At 41.2% G+C, this 22,783-nt stretch overlaps 1 protein-coding gene across 2 annotated transcripts in view; it reads left to right on the top strand.

Annotated features, from left to right (window-relative positions):
- Positions 1 to 1,512: 1,512 nt before the first annotated feature.
- Positions 1,513 to 22,783, top strand: part of LOC139565532 (cadherin-22-like) — a 316,857-nt gene continuing 295,586 nt past the window's right edge. For both annotated transcript variants that reach the window (XM_071385969.1, XM_071385959.1), the window contains exon 1: positions 1,513 to 1,723. The gene's annotated coding sequence lies outside the window, so the exon portion shown is untranslated. The remainder of the gene's footprint in view (positions 1,724 to 22,783) is intronic.

The raw sequence follows: 22,783 nt of genomic DNA, 5'->3' as shown, positions 1-22,783 counted from the left end.
GCAGAAAGCGAAACTGGTAAACAGCCGATTGGGGGGGGTGGGGGCTCAATAGAAAGTGCCAACCTGGCCTCAGACTTCACCGCACGTCACTGCACTGTTTCAACACCTCACTGAGAATAATGGAATATTCAATAGACATTTTCTTAGTGAGCGTTTCTAATAACGGAATATTTAAAGATGTAATAACAGCAAGAGAGGTGGCACTAGTACTACGGTAAAGAAAGGTACTTTTACTTTTGGATCACAGGAAATCTTAGTCATCTACGGATCATTGACATGTATTTAATTTCTTTGAAAAACTAAATATTGTTGAAATAAATTGGGATTCTGTAAAGACATTCTTTTGTGAATACATCCTTTTTTTTTAAATGTATATATTTTTTATTTTCTCATCTTTTCTTACTTTTTAACTCTGCGTTATTGGGAAAGGGCTTGTACTGTAAATAAGCATTTCACGGTAGTCTACACCTGTTCTATTTGGTGCATGTGACAAATACAATTTGATTTGGTGATTTGATTTGATTGACTCTTATTTTGTTGTAAGATAGTATTCTTGCAAGGGTCTCTCCATTGTCTCTGCTGCTTTTACAGTTGTCCTTTGTGTGACTATATATATCAGGAATAATGTTTGAGTTGCTCCTTACTGCATCCCTCTTTGCAGATGTACCTTTAGCATGTGTGACCGTGCTGAGCTAAAGCCTTGGCCTTAGAACAGGAATCTAATACAAGTCTTTAGGCCACAGGCAATGTCACTCATCATGTAATCTCATGCACCAGACACTTCCTCCCAAAATAGGCTTTTGTTAATCTCATAGAAAGGTCAGGAGAAAGTCCCAAAACCAATAGAACTTTGGGAGAAAGTCCAGATAGTCATTGGCTCAATCTCTCATCAATCATCTCTGACAAAACCTTCCCGTATTGTTAACCCTAACTCTGTTTATGTTCATCCTGAATGGGTTTATTTAATGTAAAATGTAGCTAGCTGCTTGAGTCCATACTGTCATGTATTATATAAATTAGTTTTCCCCATAAGTGCAACACACATTTACCACCGATTTGAATTTGTATAGCCAGCAGGGCTGTCTCTTACATTAACTGAAAGATAACTTCTAGATAGCTAACTATCATTTAGCCTCTCCGATTTGGGAAAGGTTTTCTTGCACACCACACGTGTCTGGTTCCCGAGCCTTGCCTCTCAGTTGTGTGATTCCCTAAGATCAAATAATGACAAATACTTTACTTTTTTGTCTTTAGTGTTCTAGGTTTATATGCACCGTGGGCAATCAAAGCCTGGGGAAGAGGTTACTCATCATAAATATATCGTTGTTTCATCGAACCACGTCCGTTACATCAACCCGCTACATGATTTGATATGCTGGAGGAGGGGGGGGATTTTTTTAACAAGAATCAATGGTTTATATGATGCGGCAAGACTTATTCTCACCATTTCTCTTTCAACACTCTCTCTCTCCTTCTCTCACTTTAATTTGCAAGTTCTCTCCATCACCGCAAGAGGCTTTTTTTTCTTCTGTTCTCTCGAAAAGGGCACTTAGATACCAACGTGGTGGCAGAGAAGAGAGCGCTTCAGACTGTCCGCGCTGCAGCTGCTAGGACTGCTGCTCATAGGGGATCATATATTTTCGAGAAACACAAGTCGGATAAAGAGGAACAGTCTCTTCAACTTGCTACCCGAGTCTGCTTTGACATTTTCCCACGTAGAAAGGTAGGAACATAATGTTTGGTCTACTTTTGCATTTATTTTGGACATTTATACACCGGCTGTAAGAGCAACTTCAGTACGAGCTCTTTTCCTTCCTCAATGTCGGTAGTCAAGGGAAAAGAGGGGAACTAAAATTCTAAATTGGAGAGTTTCCTATGTCGGCCGACCAGAGAACGCCTTGCCAGTTATCATTGATATCATCTCATTAGTTAAGGGCTATTAACGATGCAATTGAATCAAAGGTTGAACTTGTTGCTAGTTGCTACACTGATGAAGGCGGATAGATATCTCAAGTGAAATATTGACCGTGCATAATGTTCTGTCTCCATTATCTAAATCATCAGTTTACAGTGAACTTGTTCGCGTCTTGTTTAAAACAGAATTATTTCTGAAGATATTCTCAAATATGTATATGTCTAAATAAAAAAGAGTAATGTGTTGCGCAATATGTATAGGCTATTTGTTCTCGAGCTCAATGATTGCGCATGGATTTCTGGGGAATAAAAGTCAAATAAAAAATAGTTCAAATGCCACTTTACTTTGGGAAATGAGCTAGGGCATTGAGACAAAATCACTACTGCATAGTAGTCCTACGGTAGCCTATGCGATTACATTATTGTATAGATTGGTAGCCTCTCGACTTCAAACCCAATAGGATATGCACTGCAGCTTTTTATTTGCGCCAGGTAAGGGGAGAGAACGAAATTAAACACACTTTATGGAGCGACTGTTAGTTCACAGCATATGTGTTATTGTCTAGAAATGATTTTGAATTGGAATTGTTTGTGGGCGAATTTCTCACATCCTGAAAACGAGTGGAGTTGACACTTGATGCGCGGACTCCTGTGTGCATGGAAATTGGACGTGTGCATTAGGCTACCCGTTGCATGGCCACATACAGTATCAAGGCTACCCGTCAAAGCAGCATATTCACAATGTATTATTATTATTATTAGTAGTAGTAGTAGTGGTAGTAGTGGTAGTATGAGTATACCTCCAGTTATAATGTGATGGAATATTTTATGTCTAAAACAACACATCTCGGTTATTTGCTATAGGCGTTTCTTTGTTTGAAATTTCACTCAAAACTGGGACAATTTTTATTAGTTAGACTATATCTTATGGTTTACCATGTGACTCTTCTATAGCGTACATCAGAGGATGTTTTATATAGACCTACTCAGTCATACATTGTGAGTTTTATATACAATTTTTGCCTTTCTATTGCCAAGTGTATCCAACATATGCTGTATAACTCTGGATATTTAGAAATCAATCAAGAAAGCATTGATTGAATCCTGAATCCTTTCATAATCTGTAGGCCTACACCACAATTCCATTGTTCCATGAATGTGCTTACATATCCTTCAGAAAGGTACTGTGTTGTAAGGAGATGTATTGTATCAACCACTCCAGAGCTGGTCATTCAGACTCATAATGTTTAGGACCTAATTTGCAATGTTTTGCATTTTCCTTGGGGTAAATCTTGATTTGTCTCGGAATGTATCAACTGACTCTATCAACTAGTTTTCACAGACTCTTATTTCTGATGCAAGTCAAGTATTGGTTGCTTGGTGTGTGCAGCCCAATTATTTATTATCTTGCATTGTTCTTGACCTTTTATTGACCAAACCATTTATTGTACAGCTTACCATTGATCGTGAATAGGCCCCTTTACCCTTACTCTCCCAATGAAATACAGCCTGCTTCCAATAAGGGGGACCAGTGTAGAGGTATAAGAGTCTGATTTGTGATGGGAAGGGGGGAGGGGGGGGGGGGGCTTGGAACGTTTTAAATCGGGTTATTAGTGTCTGACCTTGCTGGAGGTCAGAAGTGTCTGAGTTGAATCCTTGAGAGCTTTTGGGGGCTGCTAGTTCTCACTTTTAGGCTACCACTCAGCCAGAACTTTCTCTCACCATCCAATCAATGGCTGTATTAATACAATTAGATGGTGATCCACAACAATAATCAGCAGACTCTCAAAGGGCTTAGGGATCGCCATGGAAACCATATTGACCTAGGTGGTGAATCGGTTTTAGCAGGGAGCGGGACATATATACAGTGCCTTCGGAAAGTATTCAGACCCCTTGACTTTTTCACAATTTTGTTAATTTACAGCCTTATTCTAAAAAAAATATATATTTAATAATCAATCTACACACAATACCCCATAATCACAAAGCAAAAACATTTTGGGGGAAAATGTTGCTAATGTATTAAAAATAAAAAACAGAAATACATTATTTACATAAGTATTCAGACCCTTTGCTATGAGACTCGAAATTGAGCTCAGGTGCATCCTGTTTCCATTGATCATCCTTGAGATGTTTCTACAACTTGATTGGAGTCCACCTGTGGTAAATTCATTTGATTGGACATGATTTGGAAAGGTACACACCTGTCTATATAAGGTCCCACAGTTGACAGTGCATATCAGAGCAAAAACCGAGCCATGAGGTCGAAGTAATTGTCCACAGAGCGCCGAGACAGGATTGTGTCGATGCACAGAAGAGTAACAAAATACTTTTGCATTGAGGTCCCCAAGGACACAGTGGCCTTCATCATTCTTAAATGGAAGAAGTTTGGAACCACCAAGACTTTTCCTAAAGCTGGCCTCCCGGCCAAACTGAACAATCGGGGGAGAAGGGCCTTGGTCAGGGAGGTGACCAAGAACCCGATGGTCACTCTGACAGAGCTCTAGAGTTCCTCTGTGGAGATGGGAGATCCTTTCCGAAGGACAACCATCTCTGCAGCACTCCACCCATCAGGCCTTTATGGCAGAGTGACCAGACAGAAGCCGCTCCTCAGTAAAAGACACATGACAGTCCGCTTGGAGTTTGCCAAAAGGCACCTAAAGACTCTCAGACGACGAGAAACAAGATTCTCTGGTCTGATGAGACCAAGATTGAACTCTTTGGCCTGTATGCCAAGCATCACGTCTGGAGGAAACCTGGCAACATCCCTATGGTGAAGCATGGTGGTGGTAGCCTCATGCTATGTGGATGTTTTTCAATGGCAGGGACTGCGGGACTAGTCAGGATCGAGGCAAAGATGAAGAGAGCAAAGTAAAGAGAGATCCTTGATGAAAACCTGCTCCAGATCGCTCAGTACCTCCGACTTGGACGAAGGTTCACCTTCCAACAGGACAACAAGCACACAGCCAAGACAACTCAGAGACAAGTCTCTGAATGTCCTTGAGTGGCCTAGCCAGAGCCCAGACTTGAACCCGATCTAACATTTCTGGAGAGACCTGAAAATAGCTGTGCAGCAACGCTCCCCATCCAACCTAACAGAGCTTAAGATGATCTGCAGAGAAGAATAGGAGAAACTCCCCAAATACAGTTTGTGCCAAGCTTGGCGTCATACCCAAGAAGATTCGAGGCTGTAATCGCTGCCAAAGGTTCTTCAACAAAGTACTGAGTAAAGGGTTTGAATACTTATGTAAATGTTATATATATTTTTTAAATCACAAAAATCTGCGAAAATGTAAAAAAATATGTTTTTGCTTTATCATTATGGGATATTGTGTGTAGGTTGATGAGGGGAAAAAATGATTTAAACAGTTTTATAGTAAGGCTGTAACGTAACAAAATTTGGAAAAAGTCAATGGGTCTGAATACTATATATTTTTTTTAATCCAGTCGGATAAAATCTCCAAACTAGAGGTCGACCGATTATGATTTTTCAACACCGATACCGATTATTGGAGGACCAAAAAAAAGCCGATACCGATTAATCGGCCGATTTTTACATATACATTTGTAATAATGACAATCACAACAATACTGAATGAATACTTTTATTTTAACTTAATATAATACATAAATAAAAATCTATTTAGTCTCAAATAAATAATGAAACATGTTCAATTTGGTTTAAATAATACAAAAACACATTGTTGGAGAAGAAAGTAAAAGTGCAATATGTGCCATGTAAAAAAGCCAACTTTAAACTTCCTTGCTCAGAACATGAGAACATATGAAAGCTGGTGGTTCCTTTCAACATGAGTCTTCAATATTCCCAGTTAAGAAATGTTAGGTTGTAGTTTTTATAGTAGTTATAGGATTATTTCTCTCTATACCATTTGTATTCCATATACCTTTGACTATTGGATGTTCTTATCGGCACTATAGTATTGCCAGCCTAATCTCTGGAGTTTATAGGCTTGAAGTCACAAACAGAGCTGTGCTTCAAGCATTGCGAAGAGCTGCTGGCACACGCAGGAAAGTGCTGATTCAATGAATGCTTACGAGCTTGCTGCTGCTTAGCACCGCTCAGTCAGACTGCTCTATCAAATCATAGACTTAATTATAATATAATATACACACAGATTTACAAGCCTTAGGTCATTAATATAGTCAAATCCGGAAACTATTATTTCGAAAACAAAACGTTTATTCTTTCAGTGAAAACGGAACCATTACGTATTTTATCAAACGGGTGGCATACATAAGTCTAAATATTGCTGTTACATTGCAGAATCTTCAATGTTATGTCATAATTCTGTAAAATTCGGGCAAATTAATTACGGTCTTTGTTAGGAAGAAATGGTCTTCACACAGTTCGCAATGAGCCAGGCGGCCAAACTGCTGCATATACACTGAGTCTGCTTGCACAGAACGCAAAGGACGTGACGCATTTTCCGTAGTTAATATGGCTTGCTAACATGAATTTCTTTAACTAAATATGCAGGTCTAAAAAAAATATACTTGTGATTCTTTTTTAAGAAAGGCATTGATGCTTATGTTTAGGTACATTGGTTGCAACGACAGTGCTTTTTTTGAGAATGCGCTTGTTAACCTCTTTGGGATATTCGGGACGGTAGCGTCCCACCTCGCCAACAGCCAGTAAAATTGCAGGGCGCCAAATTCAAAACAACAGAAATCCCATAATTAAAATTCCTCAAACATACAAGTATTTTACACCATTTTAAAAATAAACTTGTTGTAAATCCAGCCACAGTGTCCGATTTCAAAAAGGCTTTATGACGAAAGCACACCAAACGATTATGTTAGGTCAGCACCCAGTCACAGAAAAACACATCAATTTTTCCAGCCAGAGGAGTCACAAAAAGCAGAAATAGAGATAAAATTAATCACGAACCTTTGATGATCTTCGTCAGATGACACTCATAGGACTTCATGTTACACAATACATGTATGTTTTGTTCGATAAAGTTCATATTTATATCCAAAAATCTCAATTTACATTGGCGCGTTATGTTCAGTAGTTCCAAAACATCCGGTGATTTTGCAGAGAGCCACATCAATTTACAGAAATACTCATAATAAACATTGCTAAAAGATACAATTGTTATGCATGGAATTATAGATAAACTTCTCCTTAATGCAACCGCTGTGTCAGATTTCAAAAAGCACACCATGCAATAATCTGAGTTGGGCGCTCAGACACAAAAACAAGCCATACAGATACCCGCCATGTTGTGGAGTCAACAGAAGTCTGAAATAGCATTATAAATATTCACTTATCTTTGATGATCTTCATCAGAATGAAACCTCCAGGAATCCCAGTTCCACAATAAATGTTTGTTTTGTTCGATAAAGTTCATAATTTATGTCCAAATACCTCCTTTTTGTTTGCGCGTTTAGTACACAAATCCAAACTCAGGAGGCGCGGGCAAGTCCAGGCGAAAGTTCAGACGAAAAGTCATATTACAGTTCGTAGATACATGTCAAATGAAGTATAGAATCAATCTTTAGGATGTTTTACCATGTTTCAACTGAAGAATTCCTTTGTCTGTAGAAATGCAATGGAGCAGCTAACTCAGCTAACTCTCACTGAGCTCGTGGCACTCTGCTGACCCCTGACTCAAACAGCTCTCATTCCCCCCTCCTTCACAGTAGAAGCATCAAACAAGGTTCTAAGGACTGTTGACATCTAGTGGAAGCCTCAGTGCAATATGACCCCATAGACACTCTATATTCGATAGGCAATGACTTGAAAAACTAGAAACCTCAGATTTCCCACTTCCCTGTTGGATTTTTTTCTCAGGTTTTTGCCTGCCATATGAGTTATGTTATACTCACAGACATCCTTCAAACCGTTTTAGAAATAGCACCTTACCTTGGCCCCTTGCTGCACTCGCGTAACAGGTGGTCAGCCTGCCACGCAGTCTCCTCGTGGAGTGCAATATAATCGGCCATAATCGGCGTCCAAAAATGTCGATTACCGATTGTTATGAAAACTTGAAATCGTCCCTAATTAATTGGCCATGCCAATTAATTGGTCAACCTCTACACCAAACAGCCTACCCGACTGCTCGGAGAATTCCACATTGTCCTAAATCACATTGTTTCCTCGATTTGTATCACATTCCAATGATAAAGCTGGGGGGGACAATATATCATTTCAGAATGTTTGGGGGCGGGAGGGGCATGTGAATGTTGCGTGCCTGGGTTTTAGTAACTATAGGTAACACTTTACAACGAGGGTGCACGAAAGGGTGTTTTTTAAGTACGGCTCTATATTAAGAGGACATGAATATTGCTTCATTGTGTAACCATGTAGTGTCTTTTCATTTCAATACATGTTTACCGCATGCTAATAACTCATGTTTACCTCATGGTAAACAATACATGTTTGTCCCAAATCTCAGTGTTGCGAAGTTTACTTCAAGCTGTGTCTGCTATTCAAAGCTATTAGTATTCCAAGCACATAGTTTTAGCCAAGATTCTTAATTGATAGAATCACATACCGGTAACTTGGGAAGTAGGAAGAATCAGTGGCGATTTTAGCATGTAAATCTTGGTGGGGCAAACTCCCCCCAAAATATTTTGATGCATGCCAGCATAGCCACTACACAGCACAACACAACACTAAGCAATATATGAATTGCACTGTAACGGTGACAAACGTTGCCCACAAACTGTTAGGGCTTGTATAAAGCTGTCACAACAGCAGAGCTTTCTTTTTAGCACCATGGAGTGAATCTGTACCACTGCTACACCTGGCTACCAGCGGAGCCTTTTCTGGCATGTATAACAGTTCATTCAGCCTCATTTACTTCCTTTAAAAAAAAACAAGTCAGCTGATACGGCTGACTTGCTTAAACACATGTGGTTTCTACTGACAATTGAGCTGTACAAACTATGTCATAAGGGGACGACGAACGGATAAGAGTCAATCCGTAATTTTTATTAAGACATTAATGAGTGAGCTAGGACGGACTTAGTCAATATAACTATTTGTTCAGCAATTCATAACATGTGCCGTTCTTACAGTATTCGCCATGTACCCCAAGTCTGAACCGTAGGATAAATAAAGGGGGCTTATAAGCAGACAATGAAAGCTCTTACAATATTCAATGATTACATTTCTCTTAAACAGGTGTCATGACGTTGGCCTGTTGGGGGAGGTTTATGACCCCCATAAATACCTTTCCCCTTTTCTCTCTCTCTACTCTACAGAGGGACTCTGGAAAGCCTTTGTTAACATAGAGAGTCTGGTAACATCAAAAGGTGGGAAACGGAACCATATTTCGGTAATCCAACCAGTTGAAAATATGCGTTGGTACTTAATGAATAGGATGTCAGATCCGTTGTTGTCTGAGACATTATAACTGATGATAGGATGACAAACTGTATCTTGGAAAGTCTACACATTCTAGTTATCAGATTCACATGGAATTGTTGTGCAATTTAAATGTTTAAATATGAAACTATTTGTGAAAAGATTAAATGTAATTTTAGCTTCTAAATGAGAGAATTGGTTTTCATGAGTGAACTATGCTCAACTCAGTGGCCCCGCCCATGTGCACAGACATTGGTTGTATACTATGAAACACGGCCCTCTCTCCCAACCCTATATAAGCCCCTTTACGAAAGCGTAACTTTCTGTTCCAAGGACGTGAGGACTTGCGGTCCCTGCGTTAAAAGGACAAGATCACAAACAGAACTAAGCCAACCTCAGCGTGAGCTCTGGTTGAACGACAAGAACCTAACGAAATTAGCATCGAATTTCAACGTGAAGATGATGATCAACACGCCGAAAGGATGAATTTCGACTATACCAGCCAGAATATAGCATGAGCTTAAAGTATGGCAACTTGGTATGAACTTTGAACTCTTATTCACTAAAGAAGTTATACCACCTAGCCGTTGCGTTAGCAACAGCAGCAGTAAACATGGGCATGGAGAGGATGGACAGAGTATCCATTCTACCACGCTCCAGTTCACCACTAGACATTCTTCAGTGGACAAGAGATCCATGCTGGACAACCCGGCCTTCTATCTACGACCAATCTACCGAAGCGCAGCTCAGAGTAAATATTTATTGCATTTTCCTTTTTCAAATGGGCAGTTATTTAGAATGCGTAAGATACTGTATTTACAATAGCATAGCTTCTCCCTTTGTTACTCAGTCTTCCCGCTCTTTCACTCAAACCAAACCCCCTTTCTTTGTGTAACCAGCCGTCATATATGTTCCGTCCACTAGGGACGTTTTCCTTTATTACAATTAGTATTCAATGTATGATCCATTCTGTGTAGATGTAATTCTGTGTGATTATTTAGGTATTTAGTAAATAAACAATTAAACCAAATTTTGTATTGCTGATTCAACTTGTTAGCCAGGGTTCGTGAAGATAACCAAGAATTTACAACTTTCAGATGAGACTGAATAAGGTGACGATTAAATATTGACTGCTAATGAGGTAAAAGATTACCAGGTCTTTAAGAGTTATTCGGAAGATAACAGCTCTATAAACATTCTTTCTTGGTGCCCCGACTTTCTAGTTAATTACATTTACATGATTAGCTTAATCAGGTAATATTAATTACAGAGAAATTATTTTATAGAATAGCATGTCATATTTCTTAATCCGGCATAGCCAAAGACACGACACAGGCTATAGGCTACATGTGCACCACCAAGTCAGAACAGTAGGCTAAATTATGAGGAGGAAAGGGACAACATTTTTAAGGTGAGGCACATGGGCTACTAACAGCTTACTACTCAACATACACTTAGTTTTACTTTTTTGGCTACAGTATACACATCTCTTTATTCCAACTTGTGTCATGTTTATGTCCAATGGCCGATAATTTATCTTCGTAAGACAAGGTTTGAAAAGGATTTGCCAGTAGATTGTCGACTAGATTCATGATAACTGCTAGCTTGCTAGCTAAGATTTTGAAAGTATGATGTTGACAATCAAAGATACGGTAGATAGATCAGATAGATCAGTCCAATCAAAGATACGGTAGATATAATGAGTTGAATGCGTTTTATCTGTGGCCAATGACCTTGAGCCTTCTTGGGTGGGCACTTCTAATGTAACTCTATGGCAGCACCCAAGGGGCTCTACCCGTCGATTTTCGAGCTCTATCCGTAGATTTTGCGGTGATGTAGTGTCCCCATTAGTGACAGAACACTAGGCCAATTACAGAACATTACCAACCCCTGCGCTCCGTATTTTCCGCTGGCTGCCCCATTACCACAGAAAGCACTGAGCTAGGCTGAAACACCTGCATTTTGGAGCTGCCTTACTCAATTAAACAAAAAAGAGGACATGTTTGTATAAGGCTTTATTAACAAACATTTTTTTACACTGTTTGCAAACTGATATGTGACACGTATTAATGCCAAAATAACATGCAAAACAGGCAACAAGCTAAACAGATGGGGCTCTCACCTGCCCTGAATGCCGGGTTGCCACTGGGAAGAATGTATACAGCTCACTTGTCATGGTATTATCTAGATATTAAATTAGATTCTTTCCAATATCAGTAGTGACTGTACGAGGATAAAACAGGTGACATCATAATGTGGTGTATAAGGTGCGTATAATGCGACACAGTATTTGCGTGCAATGGGCTCCCAAGTCGAGACAAATTGATGTTTTCTATTACATCTGACTCTATCATATTCTATTATAGCTTAGGACTGCTGTAAGCAGTATGTACATTTCAAGGGTCAAAATGAAACCCTTATTGATTTATTGTTATTTATGTACCTCCCCTGAATGCATATCTGGCTTCTCTGGGGGCAGCCTCCTAGCCGATCGTAGACACCCCCCAACCATGGGATAAATTGTTGCGATGAAGCAGTCCACCATTGTGGGACATTGATTACCATTTACCAATCATGGGTATAAACCTCGGCCAGTGGAGGAGAGAGGTGGGGGAGATGAAAGGAAGGAAAGGGGGGGGGGGGGGTGATTGATGTAGCCGCTGGGGTTGTAAAGATGACAGACGGGTTACAAACGAGAGAATCTTTATGACTCCCGGAGTGGAGACTATTAGGTTCTTCAGTTGATCTGGGCTCCGTGCATTGGTTAGTTCATCTTCAGTACTCCACACTGCTCCACACCTGCTCCAGTGTCTCTGGACCGGGACCAGTGTGTGGATGGCTCGTATACTTCACGCTCTCTGGGTTATAGCCTTACGCCTCAATCACACTGATAGTGTCATTGCATTTTGGTACACCAGAAGTACATTCATTTCCAGTGGGATGCTGCGTTTGACTTGCAGCATTGCGTTGCAAGGGCAGTTGCAGTGCGTTGTCAAACTGTAGGCGTAGACGGATAGACAGAAATGGTAGCAGAAAGTGAATGTTGAACTTTTGTTACACACATATCCAGATGATGCTGCGGACCATTATGCTCAATAACACTATCGGTGTGATCGAGGCGTTAGGAACCAGGCTCGTCTGCCAGGAAGTTATGGTGGCTTTCGCTTCCGGGTTGTTTAGAGGAATCTGACACAGATGGGGTGTGACTAAAGGAGCACGACTGACATGCCATCCCATAACCCTGACATTTACTGTAACCTTAACCTTTTAACACAACCCCTATAGTCCCCCAGTTCCCTAGGCACTTGTTGATCTGGAAGGATTGGATAGGCAAAACAATATGCCTATCACAGGTAAAGGTGGAGCTGCAGTATTACCAGCTTGCTTGTATCTATCCAATACGTTCAAAGATTTTATATAATTTGTGGGTGATTCCTCAAATGTGCATGTTTTGAAATCAACATTTTGACATCCATATTGTTGTTGTTTATCCTATTGACATATAACCAAATAAAACACATACTGGTCATATTACATTTACATTGCTAGCCCCAGTCGTTTAGTAAGATGTGCTGAATTTTCATAGTCAGAACATAATTGTAATGGCGCAAACGGGCAACTTTGTATCTTGGTAATAGCAGCACTTAGACCCACCTGATTCTCTCTGAAGGGCTCATAAGTGCTAGAATGATGCTGAAAGCATAAACAAAATAACATGATTTTGCCATTGTGTTTATTCTGATCGTTTCAATAGGATGTCGTGTGAATTTTCTATGATTATTACCAAGCTGGGTGTTTCCAGAGCAATTTAGCTTTTGTGGAGGACATTTGGCATTTGTCAGAGAGAGCAGCAGACTGAAAATTGACGCTTTGCTTCTCTCACTTTGCTAGTATTTTCATCTGCAACTGTTTATGATAAAGAAGGCTTAGGACAAAAGTTTTCCAGTGTCTAAGTGTCATAAAAAGTGGTATCTGTTTGATATGATTATCTGATTTCAGGGTGAGTTAATAAATCAAAGGCCTGTTAGCTTTACTTAGGAAAGCAATTACAAATTGCAGTGATTCATTTGCGTCCCAATGTCTGGATTCAGGCACATGAAAATCAAGTACCATAGTTTCATAAGATCGAAAAGCCTCGCCCCCCCCCACCCCCCGTAAGCCCCCCTGGTACAAAACTGCAGAAAGTTTCACATTTTAAGTTTCTGAATTATGCATTGGTGGCACATTCTGGGATGGTCATACATTCGATTTCAACAGTAGTGGTGGGTTCATAGGACCCCCAGGTATGCACAGACTCACTCATTTTGAGGTGGTCATACAGTCCATTCAGCCTGGGGTTTGCCTATCCACAGATAGTGGATAGATAAAGTAGAAGGCTTGCTGTTAGGCTGAGACCCTCCTCTGGTACTAAGGCCATAGCCTTGGGCCTATGCTAGCCTAGTGCTGTGCCACTGGAGCGAGAGTCACGCCTGCTCTGGCCTCTGGTTGCCTATGTAGACTGTCTGCGTAGCTGCTGGTCAAATCGCATCCATCTCCAACTCCAGTCCTCTCTGGCCTGACCACTGAAGCACTGCTTGCGCCGCGAATACAGCAGGAAGTCTCTTTTAGAATGACCATTTTTCAGAGTTTTCATCACAGACCAGAGAGACAACGGCTAGGATGCATGGTGTGTTTTGAAGAAGATGGAGATAGAAACTTCTCGGGAGATATGTTTGGAGCATCTCAGCCTAGAACGCTACAAACCAGAACCTAGCTCTCACTGTGTTTTTTTTTGTCTAACTTGGCTTGGAACCTTTCTTCAGCAAGGCAATGCATTTCTCTTTCTATGTCCACAGTATTATTTGCCGAGCTGATTGTTGCTGCTCGCTCTAAGTGAATGATACATGATCAATGGCTCTTATCACAGATTACAGACAAGAATCAATCAATGGTGGTGTGATCAACTAACAGACTTGATCACACCACCTAAAGTTGCCAAGTCCCCCACTCAGACGGGTAATGGATAGTATAGAATTATTACTCATTCCCGAGGGATTTTTGAAGTACTACACAATTGATTGCACAGTACAATGTTGTTATTTATAAAGGCAATGTTGAAGTCCAGTGCGGTTGACCAGCTCGACAGATACAGTGATGTTTCAGCTTTCAGGCTAGAACTTGTCTCTCTCATAGAGCTTTACTGTATATCAGATCTTTATACAGCCCCCGTGGTCCTCATACCTCTAGCACTCTCTCGCTCTCTTTGTCTCTCTCTTTTCTTCTATCACTTTCTCTTTCCCCTGTCCCCCTCTCTTTCTGTCTCTGAGAGTTATTTTTGTCTCCTGTAACAACCGGCAACATTTGCCCTGCCCAGGGTCTGCCCAGCTCCGACCATCGTTTTTCTACCTAATGACCGTTAAGGTGTCATATTGAGTCATGGTCATGACATATGGAGGTTTAGACGAAAGCACAATTTGTGAGGAGTTTTGCTCTGGCCCTACACAAATGCATTGCTTTCCCCCATTCAATCTCAGAAGTCTATTCAAAAAGAAAGCCCCACAGCACATTGAGTTGCAGGTTTTTGATGATGGTTGTGTTGTGATACTTTGGCCAATGTTTTTGCATGTCTCTCAGCAGCCATTCAGTGCTAGCTCAAGGTCTTACAACCCGATAACACAAATTTCTCAGGCAAAACTTCATTTTTTTTATTTTTTATTTCCTATCAAAACATGCTTAGCGTAGGCACATACAGTATCAATGAAGTTTTGATTAAACGTGATAGACTATTGGATTTCCCCTGTATGTGTTGTAATGTGCTACAAGTTATGCCAATCCACAGGAGAGAAAGAGAGCCTGCCATTTAAATTATATTTCAATACAGATTGCTATGTCTCTAATCAAGATGGGCAACACAGGAGTTGGATCACCTCAACATTAGATGGCTACAGGTTTTATATTTACAGTAGTGCATGCACTAGTATGAAAAACCAGTGAGTGTGTGTGAGAGATATAAGGATAGAAAGAGAATCAAAGAGAGAGAGAGAGTGTGCGTGTGAGAGATAGAAATGGAGAGAGAAAGACAGAGACAAAGGGAGAGACTTGGAGTGTGTGTGTGCGTGTGTGTTTTTCTCTCCCCACCCACTGTGGCGGAGGTGTGGGAGAGAGTGGAGAGAGAGAGAGGAGAGAAAGAGAGACTGGGCCCTGCTGCGTGGGACCTAGCGCAGAATGCTTCTGTTCAGCTCCAGAACTCTGGGAGGCAAGTTAACTAGAGCATCTGAGTAGCTCAGTGAACAAGGTTAGGAAGCTGCTCAGTGCAACATGGCTTTGAAAAGGAATGCCTCTGGTGGGCTGCGGATGTTCTCTCCAAACTGAGTGTTGACTAGAGTCATTTGGGCCCTAGTCGAAAGTACTGCACAATATGGGGAATAGTCTGCGAATTTGGGACGCACCCTAGGTGGGAATGAGGGAGAGTGCGGACAAATTTCAAAAATTTTAACAGAAGTTTACTTTTACATATACAGTATATATACATTTTTATTTAACCATTATTTAACTAGGCAAGTCAGTTAAGAACAAATTCTTATTTACAATGACGGCCTACCAGAAGGTAAAAGGCCTCCTGCGGGGACGGGGGCTGGGATTAAAAATGAAAAATACATTAAAAGTATAGGACAAAACACACATTACGACAACAGAGACACCACAACACTTCCTTGCTTCCTGTCTGCATCTACAAATAGAATTACTGCGATTTGTGTGATTTGTACTCTGTCATGACCAAAATGGAATTGACTTATTGTGTTGTAGTGAAAGTCAGGGTTCGAGACTGCGACCAAAACATTCTAATTTGCGACCCTTTGACTTGGCAGTGCAACACCGTTTTTTTTATTGGTCACTAGGGAGCCAGTGATATTTTTTATTTTTTTTGCCAGTGACATTAGTTCAGTGTTGCATGTTATACTGAAACTTCAGTAGTTTTTCGATAATAGAACATGAAAAACGGTTCGGTACTAAAAATGTTGGTACTTTCAGTACATCTGTCAAATGTGTCTTGCATCGTCTACCGTGCCTGCTCCATGCCTGCTCCATGCCTGCTCCATGCCTGCTCCACTTACTCATTGCTAGCTCTAGCCTTTCCCGAGGAACCACTGCACTCACTGGGATTCTGGGCCGCATCATTTTAGCTCCCCAATCACTCATGCCGCACAGAAGTTAAAAACACTTGAATAATGCAAAACGACATGTAGAAATGTTGCAACCGTGTAACCGACGGTTATGGATGAGGACCGTGAATAAAATAAAATAACCGTTCTAATACATGCATTTTATTGTATTTTTTTCTCAATATACCCAATAGTAGTAGTGTAAATTTATGATCAAATTAAATAGCTGTTTTCTACCTTAATCCGTCAAACTGTCTCCATCTCCTCCCTCCAATGTGTGCTCTCTCCTGGTACGGCAATTGCAACGTCCACAACCGCAGCGCTCCCCAGAGGGTGGTGTTGCCAGCCCTACGCATCACCGGGAGCTCACTGTTTGCCCTCCAGGACATCTACAGCACCATGTGGCACAGGAAGGCCAAGATGATCGTCAAGGACCTCAGCCACCCGAGCCACTCCATACAGAAAAACAATATATGATCATATATTTCAAACCAATATACAGTGCATTCAGAAAGTATCCAGATCCCTTGACTTTTTCCTCATTTTGTTACATTACAGCCTTATTCTAAAATTGATTATATCGTTTTTTTCCTTCGTCAATCTACACACAATACCCCATATTGATAAAGGAAAAAAAGTTTTTTTGAAAATGTCGCTAATTTCTAAAAAATAAAAACTGAAAAATCACATAAGTATTCAGGCCCTTTACTCAGCACTTTTGGCAGCATTGCAGCCTCGAGTCTTCTTGGGTATGATGCTACAAGCTTGGGATGGTGCCAGGTTTCCTCCAGACGTGTCGCTTGACATTCAGGCCAAAGATTTCAATCTTGGTTTCATCAGACCAGAGAATCTTGTTTCTCATGGTCTGAGTCCTTTAGGTGCCTTTTGGCAAACTCCAAGCGGGCTGTCATGTGCCTTTTACTGAGGAATGGCTTCTGTCTGGCCACTCTACAATAAAGGTACTGCAGAGGTAGTTGTCCTTCTGGAAGGTTTTCCCATCTCCACAGAGGAACTCTGAAGCTCTGTCAGAGTGACCATCGGGTTTTTGGTCACCTCCCTGACCAAGGCCCTTCTCCCCTGCTTGCTTAGTTTGGCCGGGTGGTCAGCTCTAGGAAGAGTCTTGGTGATTCCAAACTTCTTCCATTTAAGAATGATGGAGTCCACTGTGTTCTTGGGGACCTTCAATGCTGCAGAAATGTTTCAGTACCCTTCCGCAGATCTGTGCCTTGACACAATCCTGTCTCAGAGCTCTACTGACAATTCCTTCGATCTCATGGCTTGGTTTTTGCTCTGACGTGCACTGTCAACTGTGGGACCTTATATAGACAGGTGTGTGCCTTTTCAAATCATGTCCAATCAATTGAATTTACCACAGGTGGACTCCAATCAAGTTGTAGAAACATCTCAAGGATGATCAATGGAAACAGGCTGCACCTGAGCTCAATTTCGAGTCTCATAGCAAAGCGAATTGTAAACAATTAATTTCTGTTTTTAACTTTTAATCCATTTGCAAAAAATATAGAAACCTGGCACCATCCCTATGGTGAGGCATGGTGGTGACAGCATCCTTCTGTGGGGATGTTTTTCAGCGGCAGGGACTGGGAGACTAGTCAGGATCGAGGGAAAGACAGAGAGATCCTTGATGAAGACCTGCTCCAGAGCTCTTAGGACCCCCGACTGGGGCGAAGGTTCACCTTCCATCAGGACAACGACCCTAAGCACACAGCCAAGAGAACGCAGGAGTGGCTTCGGGACAAGTCTCTGAATGTCCTTGAGTGGCCTAGCCAAAGCCCGGACTTGAACCTGATCGAACATCTCTAGAGAGACCTGAACATAGCTGTGCAGCAACGCTCCCATCCAACCTGACAGAGCTTGAGAGGATCTTCAGTGAAGAATGGGAAAAACTCCCCAAACACAGGTGTGCCAAGCGTCATACCCAAGAAGACTCAATGCTGTAATCTCTGCCAAAGGTACTTCAACAAAGTGCTGAGCAAAGGGTCTGAATACTTATGTAAATGACATATTTCCATTTCTTTATGTTTTATAATTTAGCAATCATTTCTAAAAACCAGTTTTTGTTTTTCATTATTGTGTGTAGAATTATGAGGAAATAAAACAATGTAATACATTTTAGAATAAAGCTTTAACATAACAAAATGTGAAAAAAGTAAAGGGGTCTGAATACTTTCTGAAGGTAATGCATGTATTGTGTGTAGTGTTGTACAGCTAAGCCAGATTCGTTCTCTTTAGACCACACTCACATTTAAATGTCTGGCTGTGTAGGCTCGGCCCCAACTGATGAGCTCTCTGACACCTGGAGTTGCATGGCAAATGGTCCAGGAGCACAAGGAGATGATGGACAATGTCCTAGGACTAGTCAGCCCCCCCCTCTGAGGGGTCAAAATGTATCTCTGTTACTGTATCCAGATGACTGACTGTTGAATGAGTAATAATAATAAATGATACAATATGATATAGTATCCATCTGAAACTTGTTCACTGAGGATAACTCTGATGCTAACTATACCTATGTATGATCTCTGTGGTTACTTGTATCTGTATAGGGTGACCTCTGAATTACTGTGGTCCTCTCAGGAATGATGTCTTATTTACGCTGGTCTCATCCCCCTCACAAGCATTTAAATGCTGTGACACCCTGTGGAGATTGGGCCTTGGTGGTTAGGTTGCACTGTAAACTTGGTATCGTTCGATTGGTCAATGATGGTTGGTCTTGGGTTGAAAGGTACATCTTCAGATGTTATGAATGGAATTAAATGACTTTGTTCTCTCTCATCCTGTATCCAGTTCATGGAGTCATGGAGGAAGGTAGTATGACCAATTCCCATTTCCAAGGCTTCTAGACCTCTGGCCTAATAAGCATCTCTTTGTTCATGCTTTATATTGTAAGTTAACCTTAGAGTCTACATGCCTAGAAAAATGCTTCGTAAATATCGGTATTGCCACGTTCATTTTACAAAGTTATTAAATAATACTTGCTTTGATATTCACTTCTCGTGACCATTCTTTGATCCTAGTCAGCTAAATGCATAATTCTTGATTGCACATAGTTCAACTGTAGTCTCTTGCATATTGCTCATTATCTTTATGGAGTCAGATAAACATTTAATAGGCAAATTGCTTAGTCTTATTACGAGTCCCATGTGAGGTACAATATTTATAATATCATATACACTCTATTACTGCCCATTACAGCTGTGTCGTTACGACTTTGGATAATTATTTATGACACGTTGAACTTATTTAATTTGAACAATTCTCCGTGGCAAGGCTTAAAGGGGAGAATACGGGGAGAAAAAACTGACTGCAAAAACTGGTGAGTAGGTTATGTGCATTGACTGCGAATAGCATTTGACAGTGTGCAGGTATCATCATGATATTGTTTTAAAAATAATTAAGCAGTAAGGCCCGAGGGGGTGTGGTATATGGCCAATATACCACTGCTAAGGGCTGTTCTTAGGCACGACACATCGCGGAGTGCCTGGATACAGCCGTTAGTCGTGGTATATTGGCCATATACCACAAACCCCTGAGGTGCCTTATTGGTATTATAAACTGGTTACTAAAGTAATTAGACCAGTAAAAACACATGTTTTGTCATACCCATTGTATACGCTCTCATATACCACGGTTGTCAGCCAATCAGCATTCAGGGCTGGAACCACCCAGTTTATAATATGACTTATACACTGAGTATACTAAACATTAGGAAAACCTTCCTAATATTGAGTTGCACCCCCTCCCCCTCCAAGGTGTTGAAAACGTTCCACTGGGATGCTGGCCCATGTTGACTCCAATACTTCCCACAGTTCTGCCAAGTTGGCTGGATGCCCTTTGGGTGGTGTACCATTCTTGATAAAAGGCTTTAAAATCCTTCTTTAACCTGTCTCCTCCCCTTCATTTACACTGATTGAAGTGGATTTAACAAGTGACATCAATAAATAGCGTTCACCTGGATTCACCAGGTCAGTCTGTCATGGAATGAGCAGGTGTTCTTAATGTTTTGTATACTCAGTGTAAATGACTCATGGCAGAAAGAATGGTAATATTATTCCAGACACTGACATGGCTTGAAGAGATTCTGTGAGATTTTGAGATTTTACCCACAGTCATACAAACTCATGGAAACCGTGTTATGTCTCTGCGTGCAGTTAAGCACTATTGAAGTTAGCTTATTGTTAGTTTAGCACAATTACTGGAAGTCTCCCACAGTAGCCAGCTCCTCTCAAAAACATGGAAATAGACCTTCTAACTACTCCAAAGATGGGTGGTTGGTCATTTATAGTCTTACAAAACTATACATAGTAATCAATATTTATTTTATATATTCGTTCATTTGACTGATAATCATAAGAAATGAGATTCTATCCACTTCCTCATTCTCTGTCCTGTTGGCCATAGAGATGTATAGAGATCCCAATATTGTATCTGTCTCGTTATGGCGTTGATGTAACTCCTTGTGTCTTCCAATGGTGGCTCCTTGCAGGGAGACAGCATTGTGGAGTTGGTCTGAGTCTGCTGGGTCAGCCATGGCCAGTTCGTACTATCACGTTTCAGGGAAGACCCAGATGCAGACAATGTCGAAGTAACAAAAGTTTATTACTAGAACAGGGGGAGGCAAAACGACAGGTCAAGGGCAGGCAGAGGTCAGTAATCCAGATCAGAGTCCAAAAGGTACAGAACGGCAGGCAGTCTCAGGGTCAGGTCAGGCAGAGGTCAATAATCCAGGGTGGTGTGACAAGGTACAGAAATGGCTAGTAAACTAGTAAACAGGAACTAGAAACAGACAGGAGCAAGGGGGAAAACGCTGGTAGGCTTGACGAACAAAGCAAACTGGCAACAGAGAACACAGGTATAAATACACTGTGGATAATGGAGGGGGGTGGAGACAAGCACAAAGACAGGTGAAACCAATCAGGGTGTGACACACAATAAGTAGGGGTGTGGATCAGAAAACCAGTCAGTATCTGGTGTGACCACCGTTTGCCTCAAGCTGCGCAACACATCTTCATAGCATAGAGTTGATCAGGCTGTTGATTGTGGCCTGTGGAATGTTGACTCACTCCTCTTCAATGGCTGTGCAAAGTTGCTGGATATTGGCGGGAACTGGAACACGCTGTCATACACAAAGTTATTCAGAGCATCCCAAACATGCTCAATGGGTGACATGTCTGGTGAGTATGCATTTTCAGCTTCCAGGAATTGTGTACAGGTCCTTGAGACATGGGTCTGTGCATTATCATGCTGAAGGTGGCGGATGAAGGGCACTACAATGGACCTCAGGATCTCGTTATGATATCTCTGTGCAATCAAATTGCTTTTGATAAAATGCAATTGTGTTCGTTGTCCGTAGCTTATGCCTGCCCATACCATAGCCCCAAAGCCACCATGGGGCACTCTGTTCACAACGTTGACATCAGTAAACCACTCTCCCACACGACGCCATGCATGCTGTCTGCCATCTACCTGGTAAAGTTGAAACTGGGATTCATCCGTGAAGAGCACACTTCTCCAGCTTGCCAGTGGCCATCGAAGGTGAGCATTTGCCCACTGAACTACAGTCATGTCAAGACCCTGGTGATGACGACGACAATTTGTGCAAAAAATATTATCTTGTGCAATCCCACAGTTTCATCAGCTGTCCGGGTGGCTGGTCTCAGACAATCCCGCAGATGAAAAAGCCAGATGTGGAGGTCACAGGAGGCTGCTGAAGGGAAAATTATTTTTCATGAAACAAGCTCAATAACTCAATGCATGCACACATTCCTATTGAATATGCATTCACCTGTATTGTAAATAGGCCTAGGCTACATCTTGATTCACCAAGTTTATCAAGAGAGATTTGGCATTCAAATAAACAATTACCATTATGTTCTAATGTAGTTAGGTAAAAATGAAGTGAAATTGATTGTATAACAGATGCTATAAACAGACACAGGTCAGGTCATGATCTGTATCTGCGACCAAATCGTGCTGGTGCCATCAACAGAAACATTTGGTAGCACCAGTGCCACCAGTGGAAAAGGTTAGTCTAGAACCCTGGAAAGTGATTGTGTGGTTGTGCATGATCATTGATATTGTTGATATAATTTTTAGCTTTTGTATTATACATGCATGATAATATGTGGGTGTGTTTGAGTTTGTGCTTAAGCACCCTTGTGCTATTGTGCACATGCATTTATATGCATCCAGGGTTTTTTGTGTGTGTGTGTGCCAGCGTGGTTGTTTACCGCTGAATCCGCCCTGTATGTGTAAAGAAGCTATGATTTGACCGTGGCATTTGTTTTTAATGGTGCACAGCTGCATGCTCACATTAATTTAATCCTGGGACACGTTGGGATTTGTACTGATGATGCATATCTTTGGGAGATTA

The sequence above is a fragment of the Salvelinus alpinus genome, chromosome 2 (genome assembly GCF_045679555.1).
Source record: "Salvelinus alpinus chromosome 2, SLU_Salpinus.1, whole genome shotgun sequence".
Taxonomy (NCBI): Eukaryota; Metazoa; Chordata; class Actinopteri; order Salmoniformes; family Salmonidae; genus Salvelinus; species Salvelinus alpinus.
This window is presented reverse-complemented; position numbering and strand designations above follow the sequence as displayed.